The sequence below is a fragment of the Zingiber officinale genome, chromosome 11A (assembly GCF_018446385.1).
Source record: "Zingiber officinale cultivar Zhangliang chromosome 11A, Zo_v1.1, whole genome shotgun sequence".
In the NCBI taxonomy this organism is placed as follows: domain Eukaryota; kingdom Viridiplantae; phylum Streptophyta; class Magnoliopsida; order Zingiberales; family Zingiberaceae; genus Zingiber; species Zingiber officinale.
The window spans coordinates 23012365-23024086 of NC_056006.1; positions in this window are offsets into that span (position 1 = coordinate 23012365).

Here is an 11722-nt window from a genome sequence, read left to right on the forward strand (position 1 = left end):
TGATATAGGTAAGGACCTTTCTACTCAAGAACGCTATTATACTTAGTCTATTTGGCACTAATATAAATAAGTATAATAACCAAACAAATGCCTTTATTAATATACAAGAATATGATACAATGAGTCCATACAATCATCAAATGATTGGCTCTAGGGCTCTAACTAACAATCTCCCACTAGCACTAGTGTCAATCAGTATAGGCTCTAAGGCCTAATGACCTAGTGTGACCATCATGCTTCCTCTGTGCCAAAGTCTTGGTCAAGGGATCTGCGATGTTAGCCTCTGTAGGTACTCTGCAAATCTTCACATCTCCTCTATTGATAATCTCTCGAATGAGATGGAAGCGCCGTAGTATGTGCTTGGTCCGCTGGTGTGAGCGAGGTTCCTTTGCCTGTGCTATAGCTCCATTGTTGTCACAATAGAGCTCAATGGGGTCAGCAATGCTAGGAACCACCCCAAGTTCAGTGATGAACTTGCGGATCCAAACTACCTCCTTTGCAGCCTCTGATGCAGCAATGTACTCAGCTTCTGTTGTAGAATCAGCTACTGTATCCTGCTTCGAACTCTTCCAGCTGACAGCACCACCATTTATGCAAAATACGAACCCCGACTGCGATCTATAGTCATCCTGATCGGTCTGGAAGCTAGCATCACTGTAACCCTTTACAGCTAGCTCATCATTGCCTCCATATATCAAGAAATATTCTTTAGTCCTTCTTAAGTACTTAAGAATATTCTTGACCGCTATCCAGTGACTTTCACCTGGATCTGACTGGTATCTACTCGTCATGCTCAAAGCATACGAGACATCAGGTCGAGTACATAGCATGGCGTACATGATCGATCCTATGGCTGAGGCATAAGGGATCTGATCCATGCGGTCTCTCTCCTCTCTAGAAGAAGGACCTTGAGTCTTCGAAAGACTCACGCCATGTGACATCGGCAGAAATCCCTTCTTGGAATTCTGCATGGCAAACCGAAGGAGTACCTTGTCAATGTATGTACTCTGACTTAGGCCAAGCAATCTCTTAGATCTATCTCTATAGATCTGTATCCCTAGAATGCGGGATGCCTCACCTAAGTCCTTCATTGAGAAGCAACTCCCTAGCCAAGTCTTGACAGACTGAAGCATAGGGATGTCCTTCCCAATGAGTAGTATGTCATCCACATACAATATGAGGAAGACAACTATGTCTCCTACAACCTTCTTGTAGACACAAGGTTCATCTTCGTTCTTGATGAAACTAAACTGTTTGATTGCATCATCGAATCGAAGATTCCAGCTCCGAGAAGCTTGCTTTAGTCCATAAATGGACCTATGCAGCTTGCATACTCTGCTAGTATGCTGTGGATCTACAAAACCCTCAGGTTGTGTCATGTACACATCCTCGAGTAGGTTTTCATTCAGAAACGCAGTTTTGACATCCATCTGCCATATCTCATAGTCATGGTAGGCTGCAATAGCAAGCATGATCCGAATGGACTTAAACATCGCTACTAGAGAAAAGGTTTCATCATAGTCAATACCATGAATCTGCTTGAAACCTTTAGCTACTAAGCGACCCTTATAAATAAGTCCATCCATGTCAGTCTTTCTCTTAAAGACCCACTTACACCCAATGGGTTTTACCCCTTCAGGTGGATCAACCAAAGTCCATACTTGGTTGGTGTACATGGATTCCATTTCGGATCTCATGACTTCTAGCCATTTCTCGGAATCTGGTCTCATCACAGCTTCTTGATAGGTGGTAGGCTCATCCTCTATGAGTACAATGTCATCATGGTCAGACAAGAGAAATGAGTATCTCTCAGGCTGACGACGTACTCTATCAGACCTGCGAAGAGGTATGTCTACTTGAACTGGCTGTTGGTCCTCAACTCCTTGTGGAACAACATCATCCACAACACTTTGTGGTTCCAGTTCAATTTCCATCGAGGCATCAATGCTATTGTTCGCATCTTGAACTTCTTCAAGATCGAACGGGCTCCCACTAGTCTTTCTAGAAACAAAGTCCCTTTCTAGAAAGACCCCAGTCTTTGCCACAACTATCTTGTGCTGACTGGGAATGTAGAAGTAATATCCCTTAGTTTCCTTGGGATATCCAATGAAATAGCACTTGTCAGATTTGGGTCCTAATTTGTCTGAGACTTGATGTCGTACGTAAGCCTCACAGCCCCAAATCCTCATGAAAGACACCTGGGCATCTCTCCCAGTCCATATCTTATATGGTGTCTTTATCACGGCCTTGGATGGAACTCGGTTGAGAATGAAAGCTGCCGTGTCTAGAGCATATCCCCATAGATATGTCGAAAGATCTGTGTGACTCATCATAGATCGTACCATATCTAATAAGGTACGATTCTTCCTTTCGGATACACCATTCCACTGTGGTGTTCCAGGAGGAGTGAGTTGAGATAGAATCCCACACTCAGCTAAATAGTCACGAAACTCATGGCTTAAGTATTCACCACCTCGATCTGATCGAAGTATTTTAATACTCTTGCCAAGCTGGTTCTGTACTTCATTCTTGAATTCTTTGAACTTTTCAAAGGATTCGGACTTATGTGTCATCAAGTACACATAACCATATCTACTGAAGTCATCAGTAAATGTGATGAAGTATCTATAACCGCCTCTAGCAGCGACATTGAAATGGCCACATACATCACTATGTATGAGTCCTAACAAATCAATCGCTCTCTCGCTGTGTCCACTAAAAGGAGTCTTGGTCATCTTGCCTCGTAGGCATGACTCGCATATCTCATATGATTCAAAATCAAATGAGTCCAGCAAACCATCCTTATGGAGCTGGGATAAGCGCTTGTCATTTATATGACCTAAGCGACAGTGCCAGAGATAAGTTTGGTTCAGGTCATTTGACTTGAACTTCTTGGTATTTATGTTATAAATAGGGCTCTCAAGGTCTAGAATATAGAGTCCGTTTATTAGTGGTGCACTACAATAGAACATATCTTTTAAATAAACAGAACAACATTTGTCTTTTATTATAAAAGAGTATCCTTTCTTGTCTAAACAAGAAACTGAAACTAAGTTCTTAGTAAGAGCAGGCACATAACAACAATCATCTAAATCTAGTACGAGCCCAGAGGGCAGAGATAGCTGATAAGTTCCTACAGCAACAGCAACAACCCGTGCTCCATTGCCTACTCGTAGGTCCACCTCGCCCTTTGCCAATGCTCTGCTATTTCTCAGCGCCTGCACATCAGTACAAATGTGAGAAGCACATCCAGTATCTAATACCCATGATGTAGAAATAGATAGATTGACTTCTATAACATATATACCTGAAGTGGAAGTCTCACTTCGCTTCTTCTTAAGATCCTCCAAGTATACCTTGCAGTTCCTCTTCCAGTGCCCGGTCTGACCGCAGTGGAAGCAGGTAGCATCCTTGGCGACCCCTCCTTTAGGCTTCAGTGCCTTGCCTTTGCCCTTGGTTTGAGACTTTCCCTTACCTTTGGGCTTGCCCTTGCCCTTGTGCTTCTGGACCATCAGAATGGGCTTAACCTTCTTAAGGTTAATCTCAGCAGTTCGTAACATACTAAGTAGCTCGGGAAGTGGCTTGTCAATCTCGTTCATGTTATAGTTGAGAACGAATTGACTATAGCTATCCGGCAAGGACTGCAAGATCAAGTCAGTGGCCAGCTCTTGGCCAAGTGGGAACCCCAGTCTTTGTAGGTTCTCTATGTACCCAATCATCTTGAGTACATAAGGACCTACGGGAGCCCCGTCTGATATCTTACACTGAAACAGTGCCTTAGAGATCTCAAATCTCTCATGCCTCTCTTGTCCCTGATATAGTTGGCGAAGATGCTCAACCATATCATAAGCGCCCATCAACTCGTGTTGCTTCTGAAGCTCAGAGTTCATGGTCGCGAGCATTAGACAGGACACATCTAATGCGTCATCTTGATGCTTCTTGTAAGCATCTTTGTCAGCTCGCGAGGCATTGGCAGGAGGAGCCTCCGGAATGGGCTGCTCCAGAACGTACAGTTTACGTTCCTGGGTGAGAACTATTCTCAAGTTCCTGTACCAGTCCAGGAAATTCGCTCCGTTGAGCTTGTCCTTCTCAAGGACAGATCGCAGGGAGAAGGAATTCATGTTCGACGTCATGGTTATCTACAACAGAAAATTTGCAGAAATAAATATCATATTCTTTTAAAATCATTTAATTAGGCCTTTAATTAAATGATGCTCCCACTGAATTCTATAATTCTTGTGGGACAAGATCCACATCATACTAACCCTTGAGTTAGCTTTGGCTAATACGCCCAAGGCTTATTATGATCGGTAGGTAACGATTACCAATTACATCTCTATGCAACTCTTGTTTATAGAATCAATATCCGCATTTATATTAAAACTCGAGTTAGCTTTGGCTAATACGCCCGAGAGTTAATATAAACGTGATTGTGTCCTACCTTTCCAACTATTGGAAGAATGCCTATAGTTGACTCGATCCAACCGAGTAACTAGGAATACTCAATCTAATTGAGTTTGTATTCACCCATGCGTTGATAGGCGGGACCAAGATTGTCCCTCCGTACCCTACCAAGATAATATGTATTGCTCTGCTTTGGCAGATTCAACAATACATGTGATCGAGGTAGTGATAGGTATCACGGCACGGTTAGGCATTAGAGTTGAGTCGATTGAGATCTAATCTAATCGAAAAAGGATGCATCTTGTGCACGACTTAGATCTAATCTAATCGCAAGGGTGCATCATGTGCACGACTTAGATCTATTCTAATCGTAAGGCACTAATTAATTAACTACTTATTAAATATGCATCACATACACAAGCAATTAATTAATCTATTTGTGATTTAGTCATGGCCCTACTACGATCTTCTCAAGCCAATGAGAAGATCGATTGGTCAACTTAGGGTCAACAGCTTCTCCAAGCTCCTCCCTTTGACCACCTTGTGTTGCTCGTGCCCGCCTCGGAACTCCGTCTCGTGTGGACCCTCCACCGCTCCAATTTGTACATTACAATTTGAAACTTGAGTTACATTCGAGTCTAAATCTAATTTACAACAAGAATATAAGAGAAGGCACGACGCGCAGGTCGCGAATATAATACAACACTCGCAAACACATAACGGCACGCAGGGCGTATTATGAATTACAACACAACCAATCATATTGGGGTTTGGGGCCATGACTATCACAAAATTAATATATAATTCAAAATTAAATATTTTCATAATTTTCTATAATTTTAAAAATAATTTTTACAATTTTTACGAGTAAAATTTCCCGGCGGTCCCGTTTAGCGGTTTCGGGCGCAATCGCGGAACGGATCCCCTTGCGGGGCCAGGGGCAGCGCCCCTACCCGCGATCTAACCATCGCGAGGGTTCCTTTGCGATCCAACAGTGCCCAAACTCTCTGTCCCAAAATGATTTGGGCCGAGACATTGCCGTTTCGGAAAAAATCTTCCCGGCGGGTTCGTTTTTAGCGATTTCGGGTGCAATCGCGAAGCAAATTCCCTTGCGGGGTTAGGGGCAATGCCCCTACCCACGATCTAACCATCGTGAGTTGCTCCTTTGCGATCTAATGGCACCTGACCCCGCTGTCCCAAACGGATTTGGGGCAAAACGAAGCCGTTTAAAAGAAAACTTTCCGGTAGCCGAAGCCTACAAGTGCCGAGACACTTGTGTTTCGCTTCTACGGAAAAATTACTCATAAAAACTCTAAAAACTCAATTTTTACAGAAAATTACAGAAGGTATATTTTTCATAAAAATACAAACGAACTCGTACAAGTCTTTGCACGTGGCTCTGATACCACTGTTGGGTTCGTCGGGCCGCGAAAACCGCTTTTTCGCGTCGCGGAAACCCCGAGTCACCCAAAGCCATGGATCTCGTGCAAAGATTCGTAAACAAAACTTTTCGAAAAACTTTTTCTTGTACGAGTTTGTAAAAACTTTAGATCTACACTAAAGTTAAGATCATTACCCTTGTAGCGAAGCCCTTCGCGTTCCCGCTCGTCCAAGAAGTTGCCGGATCTCTAGACCGTCAAGCGTCGGTCCTCTAGAAGTATCCACACGAACAATTCTTGATGGAGAAAACCTAAACAAAGGTGTGCTAGCACCTTGATAGGTCACGGCAAGGAAGAGGAGGGAGAGCAAGGAGAGAATACAAGGAAGAAGAAGAGTTACACCACATGAATGGAAAAATGAATTCCCACACAAACACAAAGTGGCCGGCCACTCTCAAAAACTCCCAAATTAATTGCATTAATTGCAATTAATATGAAGCCATTAAAGAGAATGGCTTTGTAACTTCCATGAGGTGGCACCCATGATGATGTGGAACATCATTATTGGTCCACCTAATGCCAACTCACCAATGAGGTGGCAAAAGGTCAAGTCAAAATTGACCTTTGGTCTTCCTTCTCAAGTCAAGTCAAACTTGACTCAATCTCTACCATGGTTGATCTAATCTAACCATTTGATTCGAGCCAACTTAATATAATGAATCTAATTCATTAAATTAAATTGATTCAATGAGTCAAAATCTAAATTAGACTCATTGAACACATGAATCAACTTGAGTCGAACTCAAGTTAGCCCAATTAGGATTACTCTTAATCCAATTTGATTCATCAAATGAATCTAATCCTCTTGGTTCATCATATGAACCTAATCTCCATCTAATTGTCCTAAGTGTGTGACCCTATAGGTTCTTGTAACGTTGGCAATGCCCTAAACCCATTTAGGAGCATAAGTAATGAGCGGTATCTAGCAACACATCATTACTACCCAAGTTACAAGAATGTCGAGATCCGACATCACCTTGTGACTACTAATTGTGACTCCTCATAATATATGAGGCATTATCCTTCTATCCTAGACATCTAGATTGATCAATATGAGGCATAGACCGTGTCATCCTCTAATCAACATAAATCTTGAACTCCAAGTAGACACACTCGATCAAATGAGCTCAACATCTAATGTTGACTCATTTGGGCATGGCCATGCACTTAGTGGTCTCACTCTATCAAGAATACCGATGTCGCTCCCGTCATATGGGAGGGATAGATCCCATCTACATCACTCACATCCCTCTATATAATTCGTTATATACCCAGTAATCGCCTTTATAGTCCACCCAGTTACGGGTGACGTTTGACGAAACCAAAGTACATAACTCCTTATGTAGGGATCCATGGTGACTTCAGGTCTAAGGACTAATAGTCTTACTAATAGCCACATGAGAAAGTATATGACACTCATATAACGATCCATGATACTTTCTCATGGCGGGTCATTCAGTATACATTCTCTAATGCATACCCATGTGTCAGCTTGATATCTCTATATCCATGACTTGTGAGATCAAGTCATCGAGCTGACCTACATGCTAGTCTTATTGTATTAACATTGTCCCTGAATGTTAATACTCGACTAGGAATGATTTAGAGTAGTGTTCCCTATATCATCTCACTATCGATTCAACCAATCGATTGATATAGGTAAGAACCTTTCTATTCAAGGACGCTATTATACTTAGTCTATTTGGCACTAATATAAATAAGTATAATAACCAAACAAATGCCTTTATTAATATACAAGAATATGATACAATGAGTCCATACAATCATCAAATGATTGGCTCTAGGGCTCTAACTAACATTATTGACACACCAAACACTTAACTATGAAGTTTGCTACATCTTGCTTCATTCCACTCCACTAGAAGTTTTTCTTCAAGTCCCTATACATTTTTGTGCTTCTAAGATGAATTGAGAATTTGGATTTGTGTGCCTCAGATAGTACTTCCTTTTGAAGGTTGTTAATGTTGGATCGTGAGAGTCGATAGGGGGGGTGAATATCGATCGAAAATGTTCATAGAGAGTACGCAGCGAAAAATTAATAGAGTAATGCTAACAAAAATCAATTTACTTGGTTCGGAGCCTTGGTCGACTCCTACTCCAAGGCCCGCACTCGTCGAGTGCTTTTGTTGGGAAATCACTATTAGTTCGTAAAAGATTTACAAATTTGAGTAAAATAACTTTAAATAAGAAATACCAACAACAATAGAGAAAAGGAGAAAGAGCATGTTGTCGGAGAAGCTTTGCAGCGTCGCAGGGGCACAATGCAGTAGAGCAAAAGTCATTGTTGTTTTTTGCTTCAGGACTCACCCTCGTTATATAAAAGGATCCGGGCTCCCGGATCCCTTTCGGGCGCTTGGATCCCTTTCGGGCGCCCTGATCCCTTTCGGGCACCCTGATCCCTTTCGGGCGCTTGGACCGTGACGTAGCCTAGCCAACTAGTGAGCTCCACGTGTGACGACTACGTCGGGATAAACTTTGCCTTTCGGGCACCCGGACTAATTCCGAGCGCCCGGACCAACTCTGGGTGCCTGGACCACCTTTCTCCAGAATATCCTTCTCCTGCAAGAAAGAGTTAGTCCGAGGTAAAAATAAGATTTTAAACTACCCTGCAAAACAGAAGCTAGCACAATAGAAAAATAGTAGTAATTAGATTTCGTCTCACTGAGATCGGAATCTAGTCAAGATCTCAACTTAAAGTTCCGAAATGATTATAAGTTGGATCGGCACCTAAGTTCCCTAATTGGGAGCACGTCCTCTAAAGACATTGGAATTCTGTTCTATTTAAATTTCCCTGTACAAAAATTGTATAAGTATAGAACTTTTCCTAGCGACTCGTATGTTCGATTAGACATGTGTTTGATCAATCAAGCAAGTTCTTGAATGATCAAAGTACACCTTGATCGAAGTACAAGATCACTGGCCTCTTGTGTTGGTATTCCAAAAATGATATAAAGAAAACTAACTAATTACGCAGTGGAATTAAATAACTAGTTGTACCTTTTCTTTGTAGCTAAAGACCTCTTGATCTTCTGCCATATTCCTCTCCTCTTCTTGGACGTCGTGTGGGCGACGATCTACCAAGACAACACCACCCTCCTTCTCTTCTCGGTTTCCAAATCACCGGTTACAAAAGGAGGCTCTAGGATGGGGCACCTTCTAATCTTCTTCCTCTTCTTCAAGCCGTTGGCCACCAATGGATTGCTAGGAAGGGGTGCCGACCCTAGCTAGGAGAGGAAGGATGGCGCCGACCCTAAGATAGGAGAGGAGGGGGGCATGCCTTGCAAGGTGAGGAAGGGGTGGCCCTAGCAAGGTGAGGAGGGGTGCCAACCCTAGCAAAGGAAGAGGGGCGCCGGGCACAAGGAGAGAAGAGGATTATGGTGAATTAGAAAATTAGATTTTAGGAGCCACCACCTACTCCTTTTTATAGGCTTGCCGTCGGTTATAAAGAAAGAAAAATAACAGAATTCTATTTAGAAAAAATCTCTTTTTCTATAACCGAATTCTGTTTAAAAAAAAATTCTCCCTTTCTATAACCAAGTTAAACCAAACCAAGTTAAGTTAAACCAAACTAAGTTAAGTTAAACTAAACCAAGTTAAGTTAAACTAAACCAAGTTAAACCAAACCCAGTTAAACCAAACCAAGTTATGGATGGTGGATGCGAGGTTTTATATAGAGGCTACAACAGGAATCTAGAGGAGGAATTGGTTTAGGCCTCCTGATGGGCTTGGGCTTCCTGTGTTCAGCCCGAACACCCAAGCCAAGTCCATCAATAATAACTCATACTACTAAAGGGTTATTATTAAACTACCGCACCAATCACATATTACAATATGGACTTCTTCTTATCATGAGTGTGTTAATCTCCCCATGTTTAAGATATCGTATGTCCGTTAATTAAATGAGTTACTGACAACTCAATTAATTAACATCTGATTACAAGAGTAGTACAACTCAACTTTATTATCATGCCGGACTAAGTCCACCTACAGGGTTTATATGATAATCCTTATGAGCTCCTCAAGGGGGCATCATCAACCTAAATAATTAGGACACAGTTTCCTTCTATAATCAACAACACACCATATAAATAATACTATCTCCCAACTCATCGGGTCTATTGATTTAATAAATAAATCTCACCCATTGATAAGTTAAAGAAATAAATACAAAGTATATGTGTTTATTATTATATAGGGATTAAGAGGACACACATCCATAATAATAGAGGTTCTGTTCTCTTATGTAGTCAGTACAAATCAAACAACCTCAAATGGTCTTACTCAATGCACACATAGTGTGCTAGTGTAATTTTATAGTCAAGACAAACTAATATCAAATTTCACTACAACCATTCCAATGGTTCGTCCATATCTATCTTGGTTGTGAGCTACTATTTATAATTTATAAGGAACTGACAACATGATCTTCTGTATGTCACCACACACCATGTTATCTACAATATAAATTAAATGGACAACTGTATTGACATATATATAAATATAAAATGTAGACATTTGACCAAAGAGATTCTCATTTCAAAGTATTTCAAAACAGATGTTCATACAAAAGTTAGGCTTATAGTATACATCCCAACAATCTCCCACTTATACTAAAAGACTATGTTGCCATAAATGCTGCCATACATCTGATTCTCATCCCCTCAACATGCCTATCAAAAGCTCTTGCCGGAAGGGCCTTAGTGAAAGGATTTGCTAGGTTATCTACTGATGTAATCTTGGTGACAACAACCTCTCCTCATTTTACGATGTCTCGTATTAGGTGGTATTTACGCTCAATGTGTTTACTTGCCTTATGGGTTCGTGGTTCCTTCAAGTTTGCTACTGCACCACTGTTGTCACAATAAATTGTGATAACTTTGGGCAAACCAAGAATCACGTCTAAGTCCATCAAGAAGTTTTTGAGTCATACAGCTTCTTTGGCTGCCTCAGAGGCTACCACATACTCAACTTCCATGGTGGAGTCTGAAACACATTTCTGCTTAACACTCTTCTATGCTATGGCTCCACCTCCCAAAGTAAACACATACCCCAAGGTTGATTTACTGCTGTCCCTATCTAATTGGAAGTCTGAATCCGTGTAACCCACAGGAAGTAAATCATCTGCTTGGTAAACCAGCATATAATCTCTAGTCCTTTTCAGGTACTTCAATATATGTTTTACGGCAGTCCAATATCCCGGTCCTGGGTTACTTTCATATCTGCTAACCATGCCCATGGCAAAACAGATAATCGGTCTCATACATAGCATCGCATACATTAAGCTTCCTACAGCTAAAGCATAAGGAACTGCCTTCATCTCCTCTATCTCCTTTGATGTTTTAGGACACATCTCTTTAGATAAAGGTACTCTATGCCGAAAAGGTAGAAAACCTTTCTTGGAGTTTTGCATGCTAAAACGAGCTAGGATAGTATCAATGTATAAAGCTTGGGAAAAGCACAACATCCTTTTCTTGCGATCCCTTATTACTTTGATCCCAAGAATATGTCCACATTCTCCCAAGTCCTTCATATCAAACTGTTTGGACATCCATACCCTTACGTCTGACAACACTTTGACATTATTGCCAATGAGCAAAATGTCATCTACGTATAGTACAAGAAATACCATCACGTTTCCGTCACTTTTCTTGTATATACAAGACTCATCCAGACACTGAATGAATCCATAAGACTGGATCACTTTATCAAACCGGATGTTCCAAGATCTCGAAGCTTGCTTAAGTCCATAAATGGACCAATTGAGCTTACATACAAGATGCTCTTTGCCCTTCGCAATGAATCCCTCTTGTTGCTTTATATAGATGTTTTCTTCAAGACTTCCGTTAAGGAAAGTTGTC